Genomic DNA, 27,840 nt, shown 5'->3' on the forward strand with positions numbered 1-27,840 from the left:
GGATTTGGTAGACACCCCCTTTGTATGTCTATTCTGCCTTGGTCTCTTCTAGTGTTGTGTGAAATCCACATGCAGTGAATAGGGTTCTCACTTTTTTTTTTTTAAGAAGATGTTGGGGGTAGGAGTTTATTAATTAATTTATTTTTGCTGTGTTCGGTCTTCGTTTCTGTGCTAGGGCTTTCTCTAGTTGTGGCAAGCGGGGGCCACTCTTCATCGCGGTGTGTGGGCCTCTCACTATCGTGGCCTCTCTTGTTGCGGAGCACAGGCTCCAGATGCGCAGGCTCAGTAGTTGTGGCTCACTGGCCTAGTTGCTCCGCGGCATGTGGGCTCTCCCAGACAAGGGCTCAAACCCATGTCCCCTGCATTAGCAGACAGATTCTCAACCACTGCGCCACCAGGGAAGCCCGGTTCTCACTTTAATACACGTTTACATCTGGAATTATGACCAGTGACAACTCATATCTCTTTTACAACCCTTTCCAGACTCAATGTAACTAACAAGGACAGCATCCAGAGCTGATAAAACCAAGTATATGTGGACAGGAGTGCCTATTTTCTTCTTGGGTTGGTGGTGGGAAAAATATTTGGTGCTGCTGGCCACTTGATTGTCATCCTGATCCCTCCTTGCCTGTACAGTTTGTTTTTTTTCCCAAACAGGAAGACTCCAAAATTTATGCTATGTAAGCAAGGAAGAAACTGAACAAACTACATCACAGATCAAATGGTGTACATTATTTAATTCTGAAATTCTATAATTAAACTTTGGAGTCAACTTACAGGAAGAATATTTTGATGGAACTATGATTTTTAATTGACTAAATGTATATTCTTTATGGAATGAATTTTGCTGCATACATTTCTGATGTAATGTTCAAAAGAATAATAGAGAAAAGCTTTTTCTTGTAAAATATTTTTATGAGAAAAAGCGTCTGGAGGCAAAAAGACAGTAGAAATAGTTGGGGCAAGATATTTAAACACTGAAATTTCAACAGAAAAATTAGAATTGAGAATATTCTCTATCTAGGAGAATTTTTTTCTCTGAGTCTTCTAGGTATGTCAACATCTGTCTAGAGAATATCTTCCTAATTAATATATTATTGTCTACAGAAAAGAATCAATTTTAAGTCTAACAGTTTCAGGTTTTCTAATTATAAAATTCAATTTTAAGAGGATTACATACAATTTTACGTAATAAAACATAATAGGACCATTCTGAAAACATATATTCTTCCAAATAAAATATACCATTGACATGGTATAATAAATAGATACAGGGGCTTCCCTGGTGGCGCAGTGGTTAAGAATCCGCCTGCCAATGCAGGGGACATGGTTTCGAGCCCTGGTCTGGGAAGATCCCACATGCCGCGGAGCAACTAAGCCCGTGTGCCACTACTGAGCCTGCGCTGTAGAGCCTGTGAGCCACAAATACTGAGCCTGAGTGCCACAAATACTGAGCCTGAGTGCCGCAACTACTCAAGCCCGTGCGCCTAGAGCCTGTGCTCCGCAACAAGAGAAGCCACCGCAATGAGAAGCCTGCGCACCAGAGCGAAGAGTAGCCCCCTCTTCCCGCAACTAGAGAAAGCCTGTGCGCAGCAACGAAGACCCAGGGCAGCCAAAAATAAATAAATAAATATAAAAAATAAATAAATAAATAGATACAGCTAAAAAGATTGTGAATATATTCAAAGAATGATTGTTCTGCTTACATTATTTTTAATGTTCAGATAATAATTATAAAGAAGTACTTTTACTTTGCTTTAATGTACCTGGATAAATGTTATTTTATTTTCTAAGAAAAATTTTCTTTTTGAAAATAGTTTTTTAATAGAACTATTTTATAAGAACAACACTATGACAAAGCCAATTTATTAGTCAATAAACAAAAGTTTAAAATGATGTGATTTTGGTTATTTTTAACAGTCCCTTTCACTCTCAGTTGTGTCCCTGTTTGGATGATAAATACCCTTCCTCCAAGCATATTTAGGATTTCCCTGGTCATGTCTTATAAACACTGCTATAAGTCGATATTCCCAGGGTCCTGCTAAAACTCTGCATTTTCTGCCAGAGCCCACCACTATTCCATGAGGTGTGTGTCTCTGCCAGGTGCTACTGTCGCCTGGTAGAAACCATGGTGTCATGGCATTGGGCAGGCAGTGGTGTCCTGTAGCACAGACTGGTATGCTGCTTGCTGATGCAGATGCAGCACCACAGTGCTGGTCAAGCAATCCCTGATGGTTCCTTGACTTTGACTGGACCAAAGCTGACCTTCAGATCAGAGGAGAAGTGGGAGAGACATGTTATCTCCCCTTTGTCTTATGCTCTCTTAGAGGGTTTTAAAGCAGTGTGGTTCTATGATTTGTAGTGTTTTTAGTGAATTTGTGTTTTAAGTTTTGCTTGGTGTCTGTTTCTATGGCGTGTCTAAGGACTTTGTTGGGGACAAAGGACACTACAGTGTACCCACAATCACTGCTTCCCTCTGGCACTTAGAGTCAATCTTCCTTTCAATTAGTTCCCTCCTAGGTACCCTGCAAATAGACGCTTGTCAGGCCAGCCCCCAAGTTTACCAGACGTTTCCAGATATGTGTCAGATTCAGCAGAGGAATAACTTGTGTTGTTTCCTAAGAGGCTCTTAGCTCCCTTGCAAATAGGCTTCTCTCAAATCTGTCTTAACAACTAAAGTCTGAATTCCCACAGTGGGCACAGCCTAAACTCAAGTTGAGAGTTCCATTATATAAAGACTTTAACAAGTAACAAAATGTTTAGATCAGCTGTTTAACTTGAGGGCATTCAACAAGTATCTATCAGGTGTCTACAATGGGACAGGCATAATATTAGCCAGATATACAAAGATATCTAAGTTACAGTCTTCATCTTCAAGTAATCCAGTCTAACAGACAGATGCATATTAATGGGTAATTATAATACATTGTGGTAAGTTATGTAATAGCAGGATATGTGAAGCACAGTGATAACATTATAACACATATGCACAAAGGAAAAGAGGTATGAAAGAGGAAACTATGACTTCAGATTTCTGGAGTGTTGAGGTATGTTTATGGTGGAGAGGAGGGGGTGAATGTAATGGTGTGGAATGCAGGTTGAAAGGTGGACATGGGTCAAATACAAATACTGTATTCCATGCTAAAGAACTTCACAATTTAGAATGTCTGGAAGATTTAAAACATATTAAGGAAGTAACTCAGACAGAGAAAGACAGATATCATGATATTACTTATATGTGGAATCTAAGAAAATGATATAAATGAACTTATTTATAAAACAGAAATAGACTCACAGACATAGAAAACAAACTTATGGTTACCAAGGGGATAGCGATGGCAGGGAGGGAGGAGAGATAAATTAAGAGTTTGGGATTAACATATACACACTACTATATATAACATAGATAAACAACAAGGTCCTACTGTATAGCACAGGGAACTATATTCAATATCTTGTAATAACCTATAATGAAAAAGAATCTGAAAAAACTAATCTATCATTTATCATCTATCTATTTATCTATCATCTATCTATCAACTATCTATCTATCTATCTCTCTATCTAATCACTTGCTGTACACCTGAAACTAACACAACGTTGTAAATTAACTATACTTCAATTAAAAAAATGGTTTAAAAAAAACATGACAGAGACTTGATCTTACATGTGTTTTAGAGAAATGACTCCTGTTGGAGGGGGTGGATATGGATTAGATTGCACATGTTACCCCACAGAATGGACACAGAATGATGGAGTATTGCAGTCGTCTAGGCAAGAGTTGATGAATAAGCACAATGGGAATGGAGAGGATACTTCGGGAGGATGTTTGCATTATTTAGAAGGCAGAATAAATAGGACTCACTGAATAGATCTGGACGTTGTATGTGAGAGAGGTGGGAGTCTATGCAGAATCCTGGATTTCTGATCTGGATTTCTATATGGTGACATACTTAAAACTACTTGAAACAGGAATGCAGGATAAGAGAAGTTTCAGGGAGGAGAAATAATGCATTCTCGGTTATAAATGACTAGTTAAAGAATAGGGCAAGAATGGAAAAAGGAGATGAAAATGCAGGGAAAGAAAACAGAAGAGACAGGAAAAATAAATGTTGACAGAGACAGGCAGAGACAGAAAAATGATGTAAGAGAAAGTCATAAAAAGATTCAGAGTGAGACTGGTGGTCCAGTGGTAAAGAATCCGCCTTCTAATTCAGGAGATGCAGGTTTGATCCCTGGTTGGGGAACTAAGATCCCACATGCTGTGGGGCAACTAAGCCCGAATGCCACAACTACTGAGCTCATGCGCCTCAACGAGAGAGCCTGCATGCTGCAAACTAGAGCCCATGCACCCTGAAACCCACGCCCCACAACTAGAGAGAGAGGGAGAAAAAAAACCCTGCATGCCGCAACTAGAGAGAAGCCCAAGCGCCACAATGAAGAGACTGCGCACCACAACGAAAGATCCCACATGCCTCAACAAAGATCCTGCATGCTGCTACTAAGACCCGATGATTCAGAGTGACACCTATCTTTTAAAAAGATTCAGAATGACACCTAGATTTGTATTTGAGAAGTAATTTCATTATCAGTTCTTGGTAATATGGCTGTTTTAATATTGCTACTATAGGAATTGCTGTTGTTTTTTTATTCATGATTAAAGGTTGAATAAGATAAAGATTTAGTCTCTGAATTGGAGAAAAGTGATGAATGGTATGGAAAAGGGAGAGAAAAGTAAACAGAGACCAAGCTTGGTTACTCTGCAGTAAAACCTGTGTTTATCAATGATGTCAGCTCTTGCAAAGGAATTTGTATCTTTAAGATTAGTATTTTAGAAAAGCCAATTTAATTTTTCACTGGACTCATGTTCAGTTAAGGTATTGGAAACTGAAGAGCTAGAAAGATGGGATACATCTTATGGCTGTTTTTTTAGTTTCTTTCATGGACTGGATAGGTAGCCATCTCTTCTTGGAAAGACACAAATAACACATAGAATCATAGAAGATTGGAAAGAATTCACATAGATTGGTTTCCAAACACTGCTTCCATTATTGCTTCCACATAAAAATAATCGCTAAAGCTTGCCTGGCCAAGTGTTCTCACATTCACAGAACTGTTTTGGTGGGATGGTAAGATTGATTTTGGAGTGAATATAACACTTCTAAATAAACAAACCAAGAGATATTTACAAAGAACTGGGTCTTCTTCTGTTCAGGGAATACACGCCCTGTCAAAACTATGAACCTTACTACAGTCAACATTTTAAAACTGTTAAAGAAAAATAAAAATTGTTCTGATTTTTGCCTCAGCAGGTCACTATGCACCAGAAGTATTCTCTCTGAATTTTGCTCTGAAATCACCAAGGGCAGGTATATTTTGAAATATGATTTGTATTAGAATATCCAGTCAATTGGATGCAATTGATTTTCAGTTCCTGAAACTGTGACTTCAAATTTAATCAATGCAGAGTAGAGGATCAGTAATTAAACAGTAATGATTTTTTCAAGTGGAGGTAGTTAATATTATTCTAAATTGCTTTGCTGTGAGTGGGTTCGGGCCCTTAATGATTTTGTAAATGATTTTGGGAACAAAACCAAGCTTTCAATTACATTACTATTTCAGGCCTTATTATATAGAGTTTAAACAAAGGTATACAAACCTGTCACAGAAAAGGTATGTGACAACCTGAGAAGTACTTTACTAACTTGTGAGATAGCCTCTTGAGAAAAAGAAGGATCCAATGATTGTTTTAATCATTCACCTGCCAACTCATATGAGATATGCATGAAAAGCAAACAGTTGTCCTGGGCAGAAGAACAAAAACAGACAAGAAATGAGCAAGTCTTAACCAGATTGCTCTTCAACATAGCAGGTACTGTAGATTCTTATTCTAGCAGTTTGGAAACACTAGGAGACCATATCCATAGTTATAGTCAACAGAAGGTGGGGATTACTTTCTTCATTTTGTGGTAATCTTGGGATGTTGGCCTAAAACATGTAGGCTGTGATGCTATGAGGGAGACTTAGTGGTTCAATGGTGCTCAGATTGCTTTGGAGGGAAGACTGGATTAATCTGTTAGTGACACACTGATCCATATGCTCTCCGAACCTTACGTGGAGAAAAGTTAAATGACAAAATGTAAGCAATTCAGCATGATTGAACTCTGCTGATCACAAAGATTGATGTGGTGAATAATGGGTAAATTAGTGAGAGGGTTGGTTTCAGTATCCCAAACAAGAGTCTCTCTAGGGGTCTGTACCATTTCAGCCTGACCACCTACAAGAAAAGGATGGGGTACAGTGGTGATAGTTCAGATAGAACTTAATAGTTCAGGCCATGCATTACACGCAACTAGTGCAGAACTAGTTGTAGCCAGTTGAAATTTGGTGTGAAACATGGAGTATCATGAGCTACTTATTTACTACAATCAAACGGTTCTTTCTCTTGCATGGTGCTGTAAAATCAATATGGATTTAAAATTTTTACTGAGTTTGTAATGTAATTGAGTGCATAGGCAACGCCTAAATACATCTAGAGGATTTTATAGAAAATCCCAGACGTTAAATAATTTCACACACAAATATTTAAATGTTTCTCTAACATGAGACCTTAAAAAAACATAAATAATGTTAACATACCCAACATATTTAACATTTATTTCTCAATATCATCTAACACCTAGTCCATGTTCTATTTTCCCTCATTGTCTCAAAAGTATCTTTTTGCACTTTGTTGGAATCAGGATCTGGACAAGACACACACATTGCATTTGGTGGTTATTTCTCTTAAGTTTCCTCTCCTTTTTACTTTCTTTTAATCTGTAATTTCTCTTTTTTTCTTCCTTCCATTAACTTGTTGAGCAAATTGGGTCATTTGTCCTGTAGAATTTCTCAAGTTTTGGATTTAGCTTATTGTTTCTTCTGATGTTGTTTAACATGTTCCTGTTCCTATATTCCCTGAATTTTCTATAAATGAGGTTATATTTAGAGGTTTGATTAAGTTCCTTTTTAAAAAACATACACTTCAATAGTGCTGGAGTCATGAATCTACTGGAGTCATCATTTTTTTTTCACTGTTCAAATTGTCCCATCTTTGGCCAGGGGGAATGACCACTCAAGTTCTTTAAATATGAGCCCAGTTGTTTTTCATCATCTCTTTACTGTCAGGTACAAGTAAGATACTATAGGCTTATTTTGTATATTTTTTTATTCCAGACCTGAAATCAGTGATTTCTCCAAATGCTCTGGGTTTTTTTTAGTGGGTAATTGTGTTTAGAGACCACAATCTGGACACTGAGGGTTTTTATTGCTACTGGGTTGTCATTTTTGGGCCCCTTTAGTGGACAGAGCTAGGAAATAGGTATATATTGTGAAGAGAAAAATAAATTATGAGTATACTAATATCTCAAATTCAAATTTATTCAATATTTTTTAGTATTCCATTTTAATTTATCTATTGTGATTTTGACTATCTCTTTGTGCAGTGTTTTTAGTAGTTTCTAGGGCTTAAAAATAATTTTCACAGTCTACTTGGAATCAATAATTTACAACTTAAATTAGAATGTAGATCCCTTTTGCCTCTCCCTTTATGCTACATTTGTGTTGTATATTATACCTACAAACATTATACATATATCTACAAACATTATAGATCTATAATGATCCCTTTTGCATTCCTTCTTTTATGCTACAGTTGTGTTATATATCTATAAACGTAAAGCATCACAACAATGCTATAGTTTTTGCTTTCAACTATCAAGTTTAAAGTTTCAACTGTCAGTTTAAAGTGCTAAATAGAAGAAAAATGGTCTATTACAGAGGTCCCCAACCTTTTTGGCACCAGGGACCGGTTTTGTGGAAGACAGTTTTTTCCAGGGGCCAGCAGTCGGGGAGTGTGTGTGGTTTCGGGATGATTCAAGTGCATTACGTTTATTGTGTACTTTATTTCTATTATTATTACATTGTAATATATAATGAAATAATTACACAACTCACCATAATGCTGACAGGAGATGGAGCTCAGGAGGTAATGTGAGCGATGGGGAGCGGCTGTAAATACAGATGAAGCTTCCCTCGCTCGCCTGCCGCTCACCTCCTGCTGTGCAGCCCTGGTTCCTAACAGGCCACGGACTGGTACCAGTCCGTGGCCCCGGGGGTTGGGGACCCCCGGTCTATTATATTTACCCAGCTACCTTTTCTATTGTGTTTTCTTCATTCCTGAAAGCCCAAGTTTCCCTTCTGTCTGAAAAGCTTCTTCAGCAATGTTTAGAGCAGGTCTACCTGATATGAATTCTGTTAGTTTCATCTGAGCATGTCTTTATTTTGCCTTTATTCCTGAAGGATATTCTTGCTGGATATAGATTTGTGTTGACAGTTATTTCCTTTTAGCACTTTAAAAATATTGTGCCACTTACTTCTTGTCCCTGTATGGTTTCTGATTAGAAATTCAATCATTCAAACTGTGTATCGTTTTCCTCTGACTGCTTTAACGTTGTTTGTTCTTGTTTTCCTGCAGTTAATTATGGTCCGGGCATGGGTTTGTTTGAACTTATCTTCTTTGGGGTTCATTTAGATTTTTAAAACTGTACATTTGTCCTTCACCAAGATTGGGAAGTTTTAAAGCCATTATTCTTCAAAGATTTTTTCAGCATTCCATTCTTTAACCATTCCTTCTGAGTCTTTGAAAACATGAATGTTAGACCTTCTGTTATTGTCTCAGTGGTCCCTAAGGCTGATAATTGTTTTCAATCTTTATTCTTTCTGTTGTTCCTGTTGGATCATTTTTAATGATCTATCTTGTCTTCAAGTTTATAATCTCTTTCCTCTGTCATATCCATCTGCTATTGAGTCCATCCAATTAGATTTTTATTTTGGTTATCATATTTTTCAGTTCTACAGTTCCCATATGGTTCTTTCCATTTCTATTTGGTTCTTCTTTATGTTTTCTCTCTCTTTGCGGAAACTTTTATTCTAACATATGTTGCAAGAATGTTTGCAATTGCTTGTTCCAGCGTACTTTAAAGTCTTTGGCAGGTAATTCCAGCATCTATGTTAATAGTGTGTCCGTTGGTGTCTGTTGATTGTTTTTTACCATGTGACTTGAAATTTTTTGGGGTCTTCATATGCTGAGTAATTTTGGATTGTTCCCTAAATACTTTGAACATTATGCTGTGAGACTCTGTGTCTCATTTTAAATTCTGTGGAGAATGTTGACATTTTTGTTTTATCAGGCAACAGACCTGGTTAGTTTCAGGCTGCAAGTTCTAACTTGAGTTTTATGGGTGATAATTCCAATGTCAGGTCACTTTTTTTTTTTTTTTTTTTTTGCGGTACGCGGGCCTCTCACTGCTGTGGCCTCTCCCGTTGCGGAGCACAGGCTCCGGACGCGCAGGCTCAGCGGCCATGGCTCACGGGCCCAGCAGCTCTGCGGCACGTGGGATCTTCCCGGACCGGCGGCACGAACCTGCGTCCCCTGCATCGGCAGGCAGACTTTCAACCACTGCGCCAGCAGGGAAGCCCTGTCAGGTCACTTTTTAAAGCCTTTGTAGTGCTCTTTGGATCTGTCTTGGGTGTGTGCCATCCAGCAGTCAGTCTATAACCTGGGCATTGGTATATCTATTTGTTTCTTTCTCAACATTGCTGCCATGGTAATTAGGATTAGATCCATGCATCTTTAATCTCCCCCCAGTACTTTCTGATTTCTGGGACTCTCGTTTTTGTCCTCTGGCCAGAAACTTAGGGCTCTAGTTACCCTGCTTTGTTGTGTTCTGTCACTCACCTCTGTGACTGAGTCTATGTTCTGCCTCAAGCAGAGAGGGGGAGAGAGGGTTGAGGGGGAGAGAGAGAATCCATAGGGGCTTGCCTCACACTTTAGAACTGCAGCTCCACCTACCAGAGAGGAGGGTGGCCTCCTTAGCCCTTGTGGGTTCTTGTGGCTCTTGTGGTTCTTGTGGGTTCCTGTAGCTGTCAGTGACTTCCCACCACAGGATAGCCTGGTGACTGGGGAGCTAGAGAAGAAAGGGGGAAAAAGCCAGGGGATTTTTACATTTCCTTTGAGCGTCACGAGTACCTTTTTCTGACCCTCAAGGGAGAGCCTATGGGCTTCTCCGTCTGTATCACAGTGCTCACTTCTGGGTTTCTGGCTGTGGTGAACTCAATAAAGGGTATACCAGAAAACTGGTAAACTCACAATTGATTCTATGATTCTTTGAATCCTGGTAACACTTGCTGTTATTTACAAAGTCTTCAAATATGTGCCTGTGCATTCTGTCCAGGTTTTATAGTTATATTCAGTGTGAGGAAAAAGATGAAGCATGCTTATTCTATCTCAACTGGAACCTGAATTACTAAAATTTCATTTCATTTTTACTTGTGTAAAACATTATGTGGTTCCAAAGCCAAAACTATGAACAAGATGAACACTTAACAAAAATATGAACACTTAATAACAGATGTCAAGTTTCTATCCCTTTTTTTTTCTCCCCCAGAGGTAACCATATTTTTAGTTTTTTATTATCCTTTCATTTTTTAATATTAAAATAAGTATTTATATTTGCATTCTTTCTTCCTTCACTTCTTACACAAAAGTTAACATACTACAAATACTCTTCTGCATCTTGCCCTTTTTCACTTACTTAATTATATATTCTTATAATAATTCCCAGCAGTATATAAAAATTTTCCTTATTCCTTTTTAAGACTGCATAGTTTTACCTTGTATGAACTTACCATGTTTTTTTTTTCTAGTCTCTTATTGGTGGAAATATGCATTATTTCTGAGCTTTGGTTTTTACTAATTAATATAGATTTTAAACCTAACTTTCTTATTCATTTTATTTGGGAAAATGGAAGAAGCCTTCACAGTGTTTTTTCGTAATCCCAGTCATTTTGCCTTCAAGATGTAGATTATAGCCAATGCCATAAATCTCTTGGTAATAATTCTTAGACTAATTATACATGCAATAAGACTAAGATATTTGAATGCTGGAATTTGCTCATAGACACTGTCTTTAATGGTAAACCACTCCTGGTGATAATTATTTGCGAATAGCTTGAATTCCTTAAGTAGTTTCCCTACTGGTATTTTGGGGGAGATAAAAACCTGTCAGTTTGTCAGCACTGAATTGGTAACAGAAAATAGGAAATAGAGCATTCAAGAGAGAGAATAGCAGATGTAATGGTGATGATTGGTATTAGTGAGGTTGCTCCACAAAATGGAGTATAGTAATATGGATATTGGATGTGAAGAAAACTGAGTCCAGTGAAGGAGTCACTACATCAAAGAGGCAACATACAGCAGGGTGTGGGAAACTAGAAAGCAGAAGGTCTGGGATAAGTTGAAGGCAGCTCTTTGCTGCTGTAGTACTTTTTCAAAAGTCTTTGATCCCACTCCCATGGGCACATTTCAGTTGCTGTTTAAGGGGACAGCCCAATATTTGGTATTTCCCACCTCTCCATCTCTAGTTTTTTGTTTTTTAAAAAAAGATTATTTATTTATTTATTTATTTTTGGCTGCATCAGGTCTTAGTTGCAGCATGCAGGATCTTCGTTGAGGCATGTGGGATCTTTTGTTGTGGTGCATGGGCTTCTCTCTAGTTGTGGCGTGTGGGTTTTCTCTCTCTAGTTGTGGTATGCAGGCTTCTCTCTAGTTGTGGTGTGCAGGGGTTTTTTTGTCTGCTCTAGTTGTGGTGCACAGGTTCCAGGGCACGTGGGCTCTGTAGTTTGCAGCATGCACGTTCTCTAGTTAAGGCACATGAGCTCAGTAGTTGTGGCGTGAGGGCTTAGTTGCCCTGCAGCCTGTGGGATCTTAGTTCCCTGACCAGGGATTGAACCTGCGTTCCCTGCATTGGAAGGCAGATTCTTTACCACTGGACCACAAGGGAAGTTTCTCCATCTCTAGTTTAAATGCAAGCTTATCTGAAAAGTAGGTTAATTTTTCTGTTTCATCAGTCTGAAGATGTGCATCAGAAGGTTGTTCCCCCATCCCTTTTTTCCTAAGTTTAATGCTTCCAATATAGGAAATGATGTAATCTGGGAATTTCAGTGGCATATAGTTCAGGAATTTTATATTCAGTATTGCTTTTAGGATGATAGACAAATATGTAGGAGTAATATTTGAGCAGAAGACTCCAGCATGGCCTACCTAATGACATAATTAAGAATGTGAGCAGAGATTATGAGAAAGAAGGTCCATAATGAGCTTGTGATTAGCACAAATTTTAAGTAGTTAGCAGCAGAAGTAGTTGTGGGACTTCTTGGCTCCTGTAGTAACTGTAGGTGTTCCATTGTCAGTTTCTGCTGGAGTCTGATCCTTAGGTGACATAATTCTTGAGCAATGTCCATTCCCTCACACTTTAGACTTTCATAGCTAAGAACAGTTCTAACATTAAACTTGAAATATTTCTGATAAGATTGTGACTTGCATTCATCATAATGTTATAGCTTGAGAACAGAAACCTTTAACTGCTTCCCATTTTGGAAGTGTCTTATGAGTCTATTTTCTAGCATAAAGTAACTCAGCCATGCCTGCCTTTGACTGAAGAAAAGAAAGTGATACAAACTTAAGTAGTCTAAAGAAAGAATGAAATACCTGCTTTGCTCTTAGAGTAGCATATGTTATAGATGGCATGTGTATATTCCTGCATGGAGAAATTCTGGTACTGATAGGGACAGAGTAAAGGGACAAAGGGACAAAGTAGGTGATTAAATAGTTAATCCCACTAGGGGATTGTAAGTAAAGAAAAAAGTATGGGAGACCCCTGTAAGCTAATGATCATTCAAGAAAGCAGGTTTGCTTAGCAACAAAACCATGCAACAGAAGCATGAGACATGCCCCCATACAATAAAGCCATGATGGAATGAGACCCACACCCTGCCCAGTGATGTCAGTAAGTTAATAATTCCTAAGACACACTCCTCTGTGCACATTAAAAACGGAAATATAAGGAAAAGGTGACATTATACTAAAACCTGAGATGATTTACCATTTTTAGCATATGTTACCACTTTTTTGCTCATTTCCATTGTGCCATGACAGTCCTGGATTGACCATGTAGGGACAAGAAAACTTCCCTGCCTGAAATGGAGGAGGAATTGATGATGAAAGCATGATGTCTACTCAAGAATGAGGAAGAGGGTGGTTTTCTCCCCCTCCCCACTTTTCCTTTGATTATAAAACTGTAGCCCAGTTCTTTGATTATAAGAACTTAGCCCAAGCTAAGTTCTTGGGGCATGGCATCCTCTAGCCTGCCCGCTTTTAAGCCTCACAAGCATCCTATTCTAATAAATCACTTCTCATATATCACTTTGCCTCTCACTGAATTATTTCTGCCCTGAGACATAAAGAATTGGAGCTCCTCAGAGCCCTCCAAGATGCATTTCAGCAGTTGCAGTACCCCTAAAATTGTGGCACTGAAATGTCAATTTGGTATTTTGCTCTTATCACGTGGATACCTGAATGTTGTTCTTCTGGAAATCATTCCCAGTTCTTCTGCTGTTGATACTATAGTGCTATATTTGTCATCTTAGAAATCCAGGTCATTATGAAGTATTGAGAAGTCCAAAGGTGTACAGAATTTCCAAGCTGAAGGTAATCAACCTGACATAACCATTAAGATGTAACGATCATTTGGTAACATCTTCAAGCATCTGGTGGTAGTAGAGGGGGTGAAGAAAGGGAATGAATATTTATTGAACATTTGCTGTTTGATGGGTGATCTGTTAAGTGCTTTTCATAAATATCTTATATAATATTCATAATAAAACTTTAGGGGTGGGTATTATTATATTAATTTTTAAATCAGGATGGTGGAGTTCCAAAAGTCTAAATAACTTTCTTAGTGTTACATAGACCATAAGTGGTGGGTAAGTGTTTGAATTCAGGTCTGTTGGTTTGGGTTCCTCCCACCATGCCTCACTGAATTCTTTAGTCTTTAAAAGACCCTGAACCCCAGTAGGAGTGCTAAAATGCTGCTTAGTAGGGGCTGAATATCGGTGTTATGTAAGAGTCTTGTAATATTCATAAATCTCACCTTAACTAGCACATTTGATATGTTAATTTACTATATATGACTGATTGAAAGACACTGTTAAAATATTCAGTACTTTTAGAGTAAAATACATAAATTTAATTTTTTAGTGACTCATTACAGTAGCTAAATATAGACAGAATAACACTGGTTTCTTTTCATACATTGAAATCCTGAGTGTTTTGAATGTAAGAAAAAACTGTGAAATTTTAGAACTCTATTTATGGTATCCTTATGACTTGGAATATCCTATCATGGAAAAATGTGTTTAAGGATCCATTTCTAACCAGACATCAGGATGATGTTGACTTGGCAAGGGAGCAGGCTTTGTGTTAGGTGATAAAAGCTCTCAAAGTCTTGACTATGGTTTAAATAAGACAAACTTGAAGTAGAGGGTCACATGATTTACAGATATGAACTCTTTCCAGCTCTAGAACTCTTTGCCATTTTTGATAACAAGAAGTAGAGCTTCAAAGCTTAGAGCTCTGTGGGAAGCCAGGCAGGTAGCCCTGCTGTGATGAGTTCTTCTGAGCTTACTTTAATATGCCTCAAGTGAGTAAGTATCTATAGGTAGCCAGAAAGGACAGGTAGTTAAGATTGTGTTAAAAAACCCTCATTTTATTATACCTTCTGATTCTAAATCAGGGATGAGGCACCAAAAGCCTCTTGGATCTAGGAGTGCAAGGAAAGGTCTGAAAGAGGATTTTTTATTTTGCCCAGTGTATTCCAATACATAGATATCTGTCTTCTTTTAAGCACCTGGATGTTGAGAGCTTAATGTAATTGACCTCATACAGGTTGTGATGAAAATTGGAAACCTATGTCATGCTGAGAGCTATGTTTCATCAATAAGTTGGACCTGGCCTGGGGGTCAGCTCTTAAAACCTGAAAACATACATCTATTTATTTCCCAAAGTGCATTACTTAGAGCACTAGCCCTATAAGACATTTGTAGGAAAAAAATTTCCATAGTTAAATTTGTTTGGGAAACACTGTAGGAGATATATCTTCCTGTTAGAAAATTATAATACATTTTATCATATTAAATAAGATTTCTGATAATTCAAATAGTTTGTTTTTAATTTGAAAAACAAAAGCAAAAAAAAAAAAAACGGTTTAACTTTGTTGAATAGTCATCCCAATGGGATCTCTCCTATTAAGATTTCGTAGAACTAGTAATTAAGGCAGTATGTTTTTGGTATAAAGGTAGACAAACAGACCAATGGGATAGAATACAGAGTCTAATAACAGAACCTCACAGTAATTAATGATGAAGGTGAAACTGCAGTACAGTGGATAAAGTATGGTCTTTTCAGTGAAAGGTACTGGGTCAATTAGATGTCCACAGGAGGAAAAAAAAGATCCTTTCCTCATATCTAAATATGAAAGATGAAACTATGGCTTTTCGGAGAAAATATAGGAGGCTGTCATTATGACATGGAGGACAGAGAATATCTTCACGACATGGAGGTTAAAATTTTCTTAATGGGAGACATAAAGGAAAAAGAATGGTAAATTGCCTGCATTTAAATTAAGAATTCTGCTGAAGACTGGGACAACATATTTGTACTATGTATATCTGACAGAAGGTTTTAAAAACTGCTGTTGCTGTTGTAAAGCAGTGTCAAAAAGGCAGACAATCCAATAGAAAAAGTGGACAAAATATTTGAACAGAGAAGATATTTAAAGCACTAACAGAGATATGGAAAAGTACTCAAATTCACTAGTCAACAGGAAAAGGCAAGTAAGACCAAACTGTGGTTACAAAGGAATGGCTAAAATAAAAACAGAAAATTTTAAGTATTGTCAAGGATGTAAACCAATGGCAGTGCTCATCCACTGTTGGTAGAAGTGTAAATTAGTGTAACCACTTCGGAAAACTGGTTGGCAATATTATAAAAGCTAAACAGATGCTTACCTTATGCCCCAGCAATTCTACTCTTAGTCTATCCAACAAAAGCGCATATATACGTTCAGCAAAAGGCAGGTGCTAAAGACACGAACATATTCATAGCAGTACTCCTTGTTAGGATCTGCAAACTGGAAACAACTCAAATGTTATCAACAGTAGAATGAATAAAGTGTGATAAATTCACACAGTGAAATGTAATAGCAATGAGAATAAACAAACTATAACTACAAAGAATAACATGGGTAAATATCACAAATATAATTTTGAGCTATAACAGGCAGACCCAAAAAAGTACATACTGGATGATTTATTTATATCAAGTTTTAGACAGGCAAAATGAATTTATGCTATTAGATATCAGGACAGTGTTTACTCTGGAAGGGGACTCAAAGGGGCTTCTGGGGTGCTGGAAATGGTTTGGTCAGGGTGTTGGTTTCACTTTGTGAAAATACATTGAGCAATGTACTTAAAATTTGAGTATTTTTCTGAGTGTTTGATATACTAAAAAGTATGCTTAAAAAGGCATTTATATCAAAACAAGAATTTATTTTAAAAAAGATTCTTAGATCTAGCCTCCCAAGGAACACACTTTGGGAAATGCTGACCTATTCACACACTGCTATTGATATATGTTGTTCAAGTCTCATTTTTTAATTGAAATAATATCAGATGAAATGATATTCAAAGGAAAACTTTAATGGACACTTTTTCCAATTAATATTCAAATTTATCATTATTTATGTATTGAAGATAACACTAAATGATAAATTATAGAGAAAACATTTAATGAGCATTTGAAGACTAATGAAAGAAATAATGCATTTTAATTATATAAATTTTAAAACAAGATCAAACTGAGATTGCTTTTTTTTCTTTAACATCTTTATTGGAATATAATTGCTTTACAATGCTGTGTTAGTTTCTGCTTTACAACAAAGTGAATCAGTTATACATATACATATGTTTCTATATCTCTTCCCTCTTGCATCTCCCTCCCTCCCACCCTCCCTATCCCACTCCTCTAGGTGGTCACAAACCACCTAGCTGATCTCCCTGTGCCACGCGGCTGCTTCCCACTAGCGATCCACCCTACATTTGGTAGTGTATATATGTCCATGCCACTCTCTCACTTTGTCACAGCTTACCCTTCCCCCTCCCCATATCCTCAAGTCCATTCTCTAGTAGGTCTGTGTCTTTATTCCCGTCCTATCCCTAAGCTCTTCATGACATTTTTTTCCTTAGATTACATATATATGTGTTAGCATACGGTATTTGTTTTTCTCCTTCTGACTTACTTCACTCTGTATGACAGACTCCAGGTCCATCCACCTCACTACAAATAACTCAATTTCGTTTCTTTTTATAGCTCAGTAATATTCCATTGTATATATGTGCCACATCTTCTTTATCCATTCATCTGCTGATGGACACTTAGGTTGCTTCCATGTCCTGGCTATTGTAAATAGAGCTGCAATGAACATTTTGGTACATGACTGTTTTTGAATTATGGTTTTCTCAGGGTATATGCCCAGTAGTGGGATTGCTGGGTCGTATGGTAGTTCTATTTATAGTTTTTTAAGGAACCTCCGTACTGTTCTCCATAGTGGCCGTATCAATTTACATTCCCACCAGCAGTGCAAGAGTGTTCCCTTTTCTCCATACCCTCTCCAACATTTATTGTTTCTAGATTTTTTGATGATGGCCATTCTGACTGGTGTAAGATGATATCTCATTATAGTTTTGATTTGCATTTCTCTAATGATTAATGATGTTGAGCATTCTTTCATGTGTTTGATTGCAATCTGTATATCTTCTTTGGAGAAATGTCTATTTAGGGCTTCTGCCCATTTTTGGATTGGGTTGTTTGTTGTTTTGTTATTGAGCTGCATCAGCTGCTTGTAAATTTTGGAGATTAATCCTTTGCCAGTTGCTTCATTTGCAAATATTTTCTCCAATTCTGAGGGTTGTCTTTTGGTCTTGTTTATGGTTTCCTTTGCTGTGCAAAAGCTTTCAAGTTTCATTAGGTCCCATTTGTTTATTTTTGTTTTTACTATCCTTTCTCTAGGAGGTGGGTCAAAAAGGATCTTGCTGTGATTTATGTCATAGAGTGTTCTGCCTATGTTTTCCTCTAAGAGTTTGATAGTGTCTGGCCTTACATTTAGGTCTTTAATCCATTTTGAGTTTATTTTTGTGTATGGTGTTAGGGAGTGTTCTAATTTCATACTTTTACATGTACCTGTCCAGTTTTCCCAGCACCACTTATTGAAGAGGCTGTCTTTTCTCCACTGTATATTCTTGCCTCCTTTATCAAAGATAAGGTGACCATATGTGCAGGGGTTTATCACTGGGCTTTCTATCCTGTTCCATTGACCTATATTTCTGTTTCTGTGCCAGTATCATACTGTCGTGATTACTGTAGCTTTGTAGTATAGTCTGAAGTCAGGGAGCCTGATTCCTCCAGCTCCATTTTTCATTCTCAAGATTGCTTTGGCTATTTGGGGTCTTTTGTGTTTCCATACAAATTGTGAATTTTTTTTGTTCTAGTTCTGTAAAAAATGCCATTGGTAGTTTGATAGGGATTGCATTGAATCTATAGATTGCTTTGGGTAGTAGAGTCATTTTCACAATGTTGATTCTTCCAGTCCAAGAACATGGTATATCTCTCCATCTATTTGTGTCATCTTTAATTTCTTTCATAGGTGGGTTATAATTTTCTGCATATAGGTCTTTTGTCTCCTTAGGTAGGTTTATTCCTAGATTTTTTATTCTTTTTGTTGCAGTGGTAAATGGGAGTGTTTCTTAATTTCACTTTCAGATTTTTCATCATTAGTGTATAAGAATGCCAGAGATTTCTGTGCATTAATTTTGTATCCTGCTACTTTACCAAATTCATTGATTAGCTCTAGTAGTTTTCTGGTAGCATCTTTAGGATTTTCTATGTATAGTATCATGTCATCTGCAAACAGTGACAGCTTTACTTCTTTTCTGATTTGGATTCCTTTTATTTCTTTTTCTTCTCTGATTGCTATGGCTAAAACTTCCTAAACTATGTTGAATAAGAGGGGTGAGAGTGGGCAACCTTGTCTTGTTCCTGATCTTATTGGAAATGGTTTCAGTTTTTCACGATTGAGGACGACGTTGGCTGTGGGTTTGTCAAATATGGCCTTTATTATGTTGAAGAAAGTTCCCTCTATGCCTACTTTCTGAAGGGTTTTTATCATAAATCGGTGTTGAATTTCGTCGAAAGCTTTCTCTGCATCTATTGAGATGATCATATGGTTTTTCTCCTTCAATTTGTTAATATGGTGTATCACGTTGATTGATTTGTGATTATTGAAGAATCCTTGCATTCCTGGAATAAACCCCACTTGATCATGGTGTATGATCCGTTTAATGTGCTGTTGGATTCTGTTTGCTAGTATTTTGTTGAGGATTTTTGCATCTGTGTTCATCAGTGATATTGGCTTGTAGTTTCCTTTCTTTGTGACATCTTCGGTTTTGTTATCAGGGTGTTGGTGGCCTTGTAGAATGAATTTGGGAGTGTTCCTCCCTCTGCTATATTTTGGAAGAGTTTGAGAAGGATAGATGTTACCTCTTCTCTAAATGTTTGATAGAATTTGCCTGTGAAGCCATCTGGTCGTGGGCTTTTGTTTGTTGGAAGATTTTAAATCACAATTTCAATTTCAGGGCTTGTGATTGGTCTGTTCATATTTTCTATTTCTTCCTGGTTCAGTCTCGGTAGGTTGTGCATTTCTAACAATTTGTCTATTTCTTCCAGGTTGTCCATTTTATTGGCATAGAGTTGCTTGTAGTAATCTCTCATGATCTTTTGTATTTCTGCAGTGTCAGTTGTTACTTCTCCTGTTTCATTTCTAATTCTATTGATTTGAGTCTTCTCCCTTTTTTTCTTGATGAGTTTCCCTAATGGTTTATCTTCTCAAAGAACCAGCTTTTAGTTTTATTGATCTTTGTTATCATTGCCTTCATTTCTTTTTCATTTATTTCTGATCTGATTTTTATGATTTCTTTCCCTCTGCCAGATTTGGAATTTTTTTTGTTCTTCTTTCTCTAATTGCTTTAGGTGCAAGTTTAGGTTGTTTATTTGAAATGTTTCCTGTTTCTTAATATAGGATTGTATTGCTATAAAATTCCCTCTTTGAACTGCTTTTGCTGCATCCCATAGGTTTTGGGTCATCGTGTCTCCATTGTCATTTGTTTCTAGGTAGTTTTTGATTTCCTCTTTGATTTCTACAGTGGCCACTTCGTTATTAAGTAGTGTATTGTTTAGCTTCCATGTGTTTGTATTTTTTACAGATCTTTTCCTGTAATTGGTATGTATTCTCATAGCGTTGTGGTCGGAAAAGATACTTGATGTGATTCCAATTTTCTTAAATTTACCAAGGCTAGATTTGTGACCCAAGATATGATCTATCCTGGAGAATTTTCTGTGAGCACTTGAGAAAAATGTGTATTCTGTTGTGTTTGGATGGAATGTCCTATAAATATCAATTAATTCCATCTTGTTTAATGTATCATTTAAAGCTTGTGTTTCCTTATTTATTTTGATTTTGGATGATCTGTCCATTTGTGAAAGTGGGGTGTTAAAGTCCCCTCCTATGATTGTGTTACTGTTGATTTCCCCTTTTATGGCTGTTAGTATTTGCCTTATGTATTGAGGTGATCCTATGTTGGGTGCATAAATATATATATATATTTGTGTGTGTGGTATGCGGGCCTCTCACTGTTGTGGCCTCTCCCATTGCGGAGCACAGGCTCCGGACGCGCAGGCTCAGCGGCCATGACTCACGGGTCGAGCTGCTCCGTGGCATGTAGGATCTTCCCGGATTGGGGCACGAACCAGTGTCTCCTGCATCGGCAGGCGGACTCTCAACCACTGCGCCACCAGGGAAGCCCTGGGTGCATAAATATTTACAATTGTTATATCTTCTTCTTGGATCGATCCCTTGATCATTATGTAGTGTCCTTCTTTGTCTCTTGTAATAGTCTTTATTTTTAAGTCTATTTTGTCTGATATGAGAATTGCTACTCCGGCTTTCTTCTGATTTTCATTTGTATGGAATAACTTTTCCCATGCCCTCACTTTCCGTCTGTATGTGTCCCTAGGTCTGAAGTGGGTCTCTTGTAGACAGCATATATATGGGTCTTGTTTTTGTATCCATTCACCCAGTCTGTGTCTTTTGGTGGGAGCATTTAATCCATTTACATTTAAGGTAATTATCGATATGTATGTTCCTATTCCCATTTACTTAATTGTTTTGGATTTGTTATTGTAGGTCTTTTCCTTCTCTTGTATTTCTTGCCTAGAGAAGTTCCTTTAGCATTTGTTTTAAAGCTGGTTTGGTGGTGCTGAAGTCTCTCAGCTTTTGCTTGTCTGTAAAGGTTTTAATTTCTCCATCAAATCTGAATGAGATCCTTGCTGTGTAGAGTAATCTTAGTTGTAGGTTTTTCTCCTTCATCACTTTAAATATGTCCTGCCACTCCCTTCTGGCTTGTAGAGTTTCTGCTGAAAGATCAGCTGTTAACCTTATGGGAATTCCCTTGTGTGTTATTTGTTGTTTTCCCCTTGCTGCTTTTAATATGTTTTCTATGTGTTTAATTTTTGATAGTTTAATATGTGTCTCAGAGTGTTTCTCCTTGGATTTATCCTGTATAGGACTCTCTGTGCTTCCTGGACTTGATTAACTATTTCCTTTCCCATATTAGGGAAGTTTTCAACTATAATCTCTTCAAATATTTTCTCAGTCCCTTTCTTTTTCTCTTCTTCTTCTGGGACCCCTATAATTCGAATGTTGGTGTGTTTAATGTTGTCCCAGAGGTCTCTGAGGCTGTCCTCAGTTCTTTTCATTCTTTTTTCTTTATTCTGCTCTGCAGTAGTTATTTCCACTATTTTATCTTCCAGGTCACTTATCTGTTCTTCTGCCTCAGTTATTCTGCTATTGATCCCATCTAGAGTATTTTTCATTTCACTTATTGTGTTGTTCATCATTATTTGTTTCATCTTTAGTTCTTCTACATCCTTGTTAAATGTTTCTTGCATTTTGTGTATTCTATTTCCAAGATTTTGGATCATCTTTACTATCATTATTCTGAATTCTTTTTCAGATAGACTGCCTATTTCCTCTTCATTTGTTAGGTCTGGTGGGTTTTTACCTTGCTTCTTCATCTCCTGTCTTTTCATTTTGCTTATCTTACTGTGTTTGGGGTCTCCATTTTGCAAGCTGCAGGTTCGTAGTTCCCGTTGTTTTTGGTGTCTGTCCCTAGAGGCTAAGGTTGGTTCAGTGGGTTGTGTGTGTTTCCTGGTGGAGGGTACTAGTGCCTGTGTCCTGGTGCATGGGGCTGGATCTTGTCTTTCTGGTGGCCAGGTCCACGTATGGTTGTGTGTTTTTGGGTGTCTGTAGCCTTATTATGATTTTAGGCAGCCTCTCTGCTAATGGATGGGGCTGTGTTCCTTTCTTGCTAGTTGTTTGCCATAGGGTGTCCAGCACTGTAGCTTGCTGGTCATAGAGTGAAGCTGGGTCTTGGCGTTGAGATGGAGATCCCTGGGAGATTTTCGCCGTTTTATATTACATGGAGCTGGGAGGTCTCTTGTGGACCAGTGTCCTGCAGTTGGCTCTCCCACCTCAGAGGCACAGCACTGACTCCTGGCTGCAGCACCAAGAGCCTTTCATCCACACGGCTCAGAGTAAAAGGGAGAAAAATTAGAAAGAAAGAGGGTAAAATAAAATAAAGTAAGATAAAAACATAAAGTTATTAAAATAAAAAATAATTATTAAGAAAAATAAATTTTTAAAAGTAAAAAGAGAAAAAGAAAAAAAAAACGGACTAGGTCCCTAGGACAAATGGTGAAAGCAAAGCTATACAGACAAAATCTCACACAGAAGCATACACATACACACTCACAAAAAGAGGAAAAGGGGCAAAAATAATATATCTTGCTCCCAAAGTCCACCTCCTCAATTTGGGATGATTCGTTATCTATTCATGTATTCCGCAGATGCAGGGTACATCAAGTTGATCGTGTAGCTTTAATCCCCTGCTTCTGAGGCTGCTAGGAGAGATTTTTCTTTCTCTTCTTTGTTCGCACAGCTCCCGGAGTTAAGCTTTGGATTTGGCCCCGCCTGTGCGTGTAGGTCGCCTGAGGGCATCTGTTCTTTGCTCAGACAGGACGGGGTTAAAGGAGCAGTTGACTCGGGCGCTCTGGCTCACTCAGGCTGGGGGAAGGGAGGGGTACGGATGCGGGGCGGGCCTGCGGCAGCAGAGGCCAACATGACATTGCAGCAGCCTGAGGCGCGCCGTGCGTTCTCCTGGGGAAGTTGTCCCTGGATCTCGGGATCCTGGCAGTTGCAGGCTGCACAGGCTCCTGGGAGGGGAGGTGTGGATAGTGACCTGTGCTCGCCCACAGGCTTCTTGGTGGCGGTAGCAGCGGTTTTAGCGTCTCATGCCCGTCTCTGGGGTCCACGCTAATAGCCGCGCCTCGCGCCCATCTCTGGAGCTCCTTTAAGTGGCGCGCTTAATCCCCTCTCCTCATGCACCAGGAAACAAAGAGAAGAAAAAGGCTCTTGCCTCTTCAGCAGCTCCAGACTTCTCCCGGACTCCGTCCCGGTTAGCCGTGGTCGCACAAACCCCTTCAGGCTGTGTTCACGCTGCCAACCCCAGTCGTTTCCCTGGGATCCAACCGAAGCCCGAGCCTCAGCTCCCAGCCCCGCCCGTTCCGGCGCGTGAGCAGAGACGCCTCTCGGGCTGGTGAGTGCTGGTCGGCACCGAGCCTCTGTGCGGGAATCTCTCCGCTTTGCCCTCTGCAACCCTCTTGCTGTGCTCTCCTCCGTGGCTCCGAAGCTTCCCCCTCCGCCACCCGCAGTTTCCGCCCCTGAAGGGGCTTCCTAGTATGTGGAAACCTTTCCTCCTTCACGGCTCCCTCCCAGAGGAGCAGGTCCCATCCCTATTTTTTTGTCTCTTTTTTTTTCTTTTGCCCTACCCAGGTACGTGGGGAGTTTCTTGCCTTTTGGGAGGTCTGAGGTCTTCTGCCAGCGTTCAGTGTGTGTTCTATAGGAGCAGTTCCACGTGTAGATGTATTTCTGATGTATCAGTGGGGAGGAAGGTGATCTCTGCTTCTTACTCCTCCGCCATCTTCTCTCGAAACCGAGATAACTTTTTTAGTTTTGAGCAATAGAAAATGTAAACTTTCAGTAACTTCATAAATGTATAAAAAGTATTCTTCAGCAAACAGCAATTTTATGGATTTACTTATGATAATTAAATCCTATTTTTGTTACTTTAGATTTCCTTTTATCATTGAAATGTTAATCTAGTTTATACAATATTATTCCTGTTCTCAGTCCCTTAATATGTGTTTGCTATTTTAGAGACATTTTTGATGACAGAGTGGATGCCTGGATCTTTGTGTAGATGCTTTTCTCTTACACTAATTAAATAATTATATCACTTGCTCCAGAATGTTGAAATGCCAGATGTCCAGTTTCACTGCTTCCACAGACTTCATACCCTGACAGCCAACAATTGCTGTCTGTGTTTGACATTCAGAAATTGGAGAGAATAAGTCAGGACCCTGGCGAGTTGGTTTGCATTTTAAACAGCTAGGAGTGAAAAGAGAGGAAGGAGATGTGCCCTGTGGTAATTTCTCTTAGGTATTTTCTGTGGTTCTCTTAAGACATTTTGTTATTCAAGAGATAATAAATGCCAGACTAGTTGATCCTATCCTGACTTTACTTCTCTTGTAGTAATCCCTCTGGGAAGTTATAGGAATTTGAAAGTCTGGCTATTCAAAAATTACATATCATATTTATAATATAGTCAAATGAGTTCATTATACTTATTGTCATGGTGCACATTTTTAAGAGAATTAGAATCATTGATTATGACAAATTTTTTTTTGTGGTAACAGCTTTACAGTATCACTGCTTAAATTACTTTTTATTTAGCAGATTTACAATTGGAAAATTCATTTCACATAAAAATGTAATTTTTGTTTTGATGTGGACCATTTTTAAGGTCTTTATTGAATTTGTTACAGTATTGCTTCTGTTTTATGTTTTGGTTTTTTGGTCACAAGACATGTGGGGTCTTAGCTCCCTGACCAGAGATTGAACTTGCACCCCCTGCATTGGAAGGTGAAGTCTTAAACACCTGACCGCCAGGGAAGTCCCCAAAATGTAATATGTATAGTTAGTTCTTTTTACTTAGGTTTATAAGGGAGGGACTTAGGTTTAAGTCTTTTTTTTTTTTTTTTGTGGTATGCGGGCCTCTCACTGCTGTGGCCTCTCCCGTTGTGGAGCACAGGCTCCGGACGCGCAGGCTCAGCGGCCATGGGTCTCGGGCCCATCCGCTCCGCGGCACATGGGATCCTCCCAGACCGGGGCACGAACCCGCATCCCCTGAATCGGCAGGCGGACTCTCAACCACTGCGCCACCAGGGAAACCCAAGTCTTTTTACTTAGGTTTAGAAAATTAAAAATATTAATTCAATGACAAATTTTTAAAATACATTTATTTTTTATTTATTTTATTTTTGGGTGCATTGGGTTTTCGTTGTCAGCGGGCTTTCTGTAGTTGCGGTGAGTGGGGACTACACTTTGTTGCAGTGCATGGGCTTCTCATTGCAGTGGCTTCTCTTGTTGCAGAGCACAGGCTCTAGGTGCACGGGCTTCAGTAGTTGTGGCACGTGGGCTCAGTAGTTGTGGCATGTGGGCTCTAGAGCACAGGCTCAATAGTTGTGGTGCACAGGCTTAGTTGCTCTGTGGCATTTGGTATCTTCCAGTACCAGGGCTCAAACCCGAGTCCCCTGCATTGGCAGGCAGATTCTTAACCACGGTCCCACCAGAGAAGCCCAATAACAAGTTTTATATTATCCAATTATATGTTAATTTTTCTCTTCAGTAGAAATGTTTACCTTATTTTTTTTATTTTATTTTTTTTTTTACGGTACGCGGCCCTCTCACTGTTGTGGCCTCTCCCGCTGCAGAGCACAGGCTCTGGACGCGCAGGCTCAGTGGCCATGGCTCACGAGTCCAGCCGCTCTGCGGCATATGGGATCCTTCCGGACGGAGGCATGAACCCGTGTCCCCTGCATCGGCAGGCGGACTCTCAACCACTGCACCACCAGGGAAGTCCCTGTTTACCTTATATTTTGATGAATGTATTTATTTGGGTTTTATCACATGTATTTTCTCCTCCTTACCTGTTGGGGAAAGTGCAAATGATGCCAGTAAAATGACCAAAAGGGAGAGAAGGAAGGAGGAACAGCAACAGCAACAGTGACGGCAGCAAGGGGTCAGGCAAAATTAACAAAGTTAATAATTCATATCTAAATAACCACATAACAAGTCAAATCTCCAAATGGGACCTCTATGGGAAATTACACTTCTGTTGCTCTACTGAAGTTTTATGGAAATAAACATTATTAGAGATGGGGGAGTTCCCATCTCTTGTCATTGACTTCCTGAGCCAGCAGCAGGTAATTGATGGGTGATGACAACTTCATGGAGTACAGTGAAAATGGTTGTAAAGTGATTACAGAGTAATATCCATGAGCTGGATGCCATCAGAGGATGCCTAATGGTGTCACTATTATGGGGTATCATGACAAATGTAAGGCAGGAGAGGTATCTAGGCCTTCTAGGATGGGTCTCACTGGCTAAGATTCTTAATTCCTTAGAGCATTCAGAACTTGATATTAGACCTCCACTATGGAGAATCAGCTATGCTTATGTATGTGTTTATAACTTAGTTAAAGCCATTGTATTATGAATTCGCTTCTGTTTTAGAGATTGTATTCAATTGTTTGCAAGCAAGTATGTTTGTCACTTTTGTAGTCCCTTGGTAAATGAACCCTCTAAGCATTGTTATTTATTTGTGAATGATTTGGGTAGACCCCGTTGGAATATTACAGTCAAAATTTTGGTGCCTGGGATGGGAGAAATTAGTTAAGTAATTTTTCTTAAGAAACCCTCTTAATGGGGATTGCCCTCATAGCTGAATGTTTGTAACATCAGTTTAATCTATTTGGTAATGTCAGAAACACTTACAGAGCTTCAAGACCCTGAATCACTGTGAACAATCTTTACCATAAATCCTTTATGATTAATATTTCTTAAAAAGCTGTTGTATAAATTTTCACATCTCAAACTGGTTTTTCATAGTATTTTGGTTTACTTTACACAATGACAATCTGTCAGGCTAATGTATAATATTAACTGTCTCATTATCAAAATTATTTCATTGGTAAAAATAGGTAAATGTTAATACAGTTGTCCTGCAGTATCTGCAGGGGATTGGTTCCAGGATTCCCCTGAATACCAAAATCCACAGATGCACCAGTTCTTTATATAAAGTGGCATAGTATCGGTGGGTTCAACCAACCACAGATGGAATCACAAATATGGTAGGCCAACTGTGATGTTACAACCAGACTTGTCTGTATTACAGTTAGCCTGAATTGATCATGGTGGGAGTATTACATCATGGAATTGCAAATGTGATAAACCAGCTCTCTCCCCACACCCCTCCACTGGTTGTTAATCATTTAACAGCACACCATTGGGTGTAGCAGAGAAAACACAGCTTTGAGGTTGATCGGACCTAGGATAAAATTCTACTTCTCTTTCTTTTTCTGGAAAGTTATTAAACTTCCTTAAATTTTCTGGTTTTCTCAACCTAAAACAAATAAGAGCGTTGTGAAAATTAAGTTAACTACTATACAAAGCACCTGGCACACTACAAGTTCTTAACGTATTTTTGAATCCTTTTTCTTTCTCCATTATGCTGGTAGAACTGGTGCTCGAATTTGGGGTGAGAATGAGTTGTAGTGGAGGTCATGAGTCTGCAACTGTGGGCAGAGGAGAAGGGCCAGAATTTGGGCACCAG

The sequence above is a fragment of the Aethalodelphis obliquidens genome, unplaced genomic scaffold (genome assembly GCF_003676395.1).
Source record: "Aethalodelphis obliquidens isolate GAN/ISIS:26980383/991018 unplaced genomic scaffold, ASM367639v1 scaffold10, whole genome shotgun sequence".
NCBI classification, from domain to species: Eukaryota; Metazoa; Chordata; class Mammalia; order Artiodactyla; family Delphinidae; genus Aethalodelphis; species Aethalodelphis obliquidens.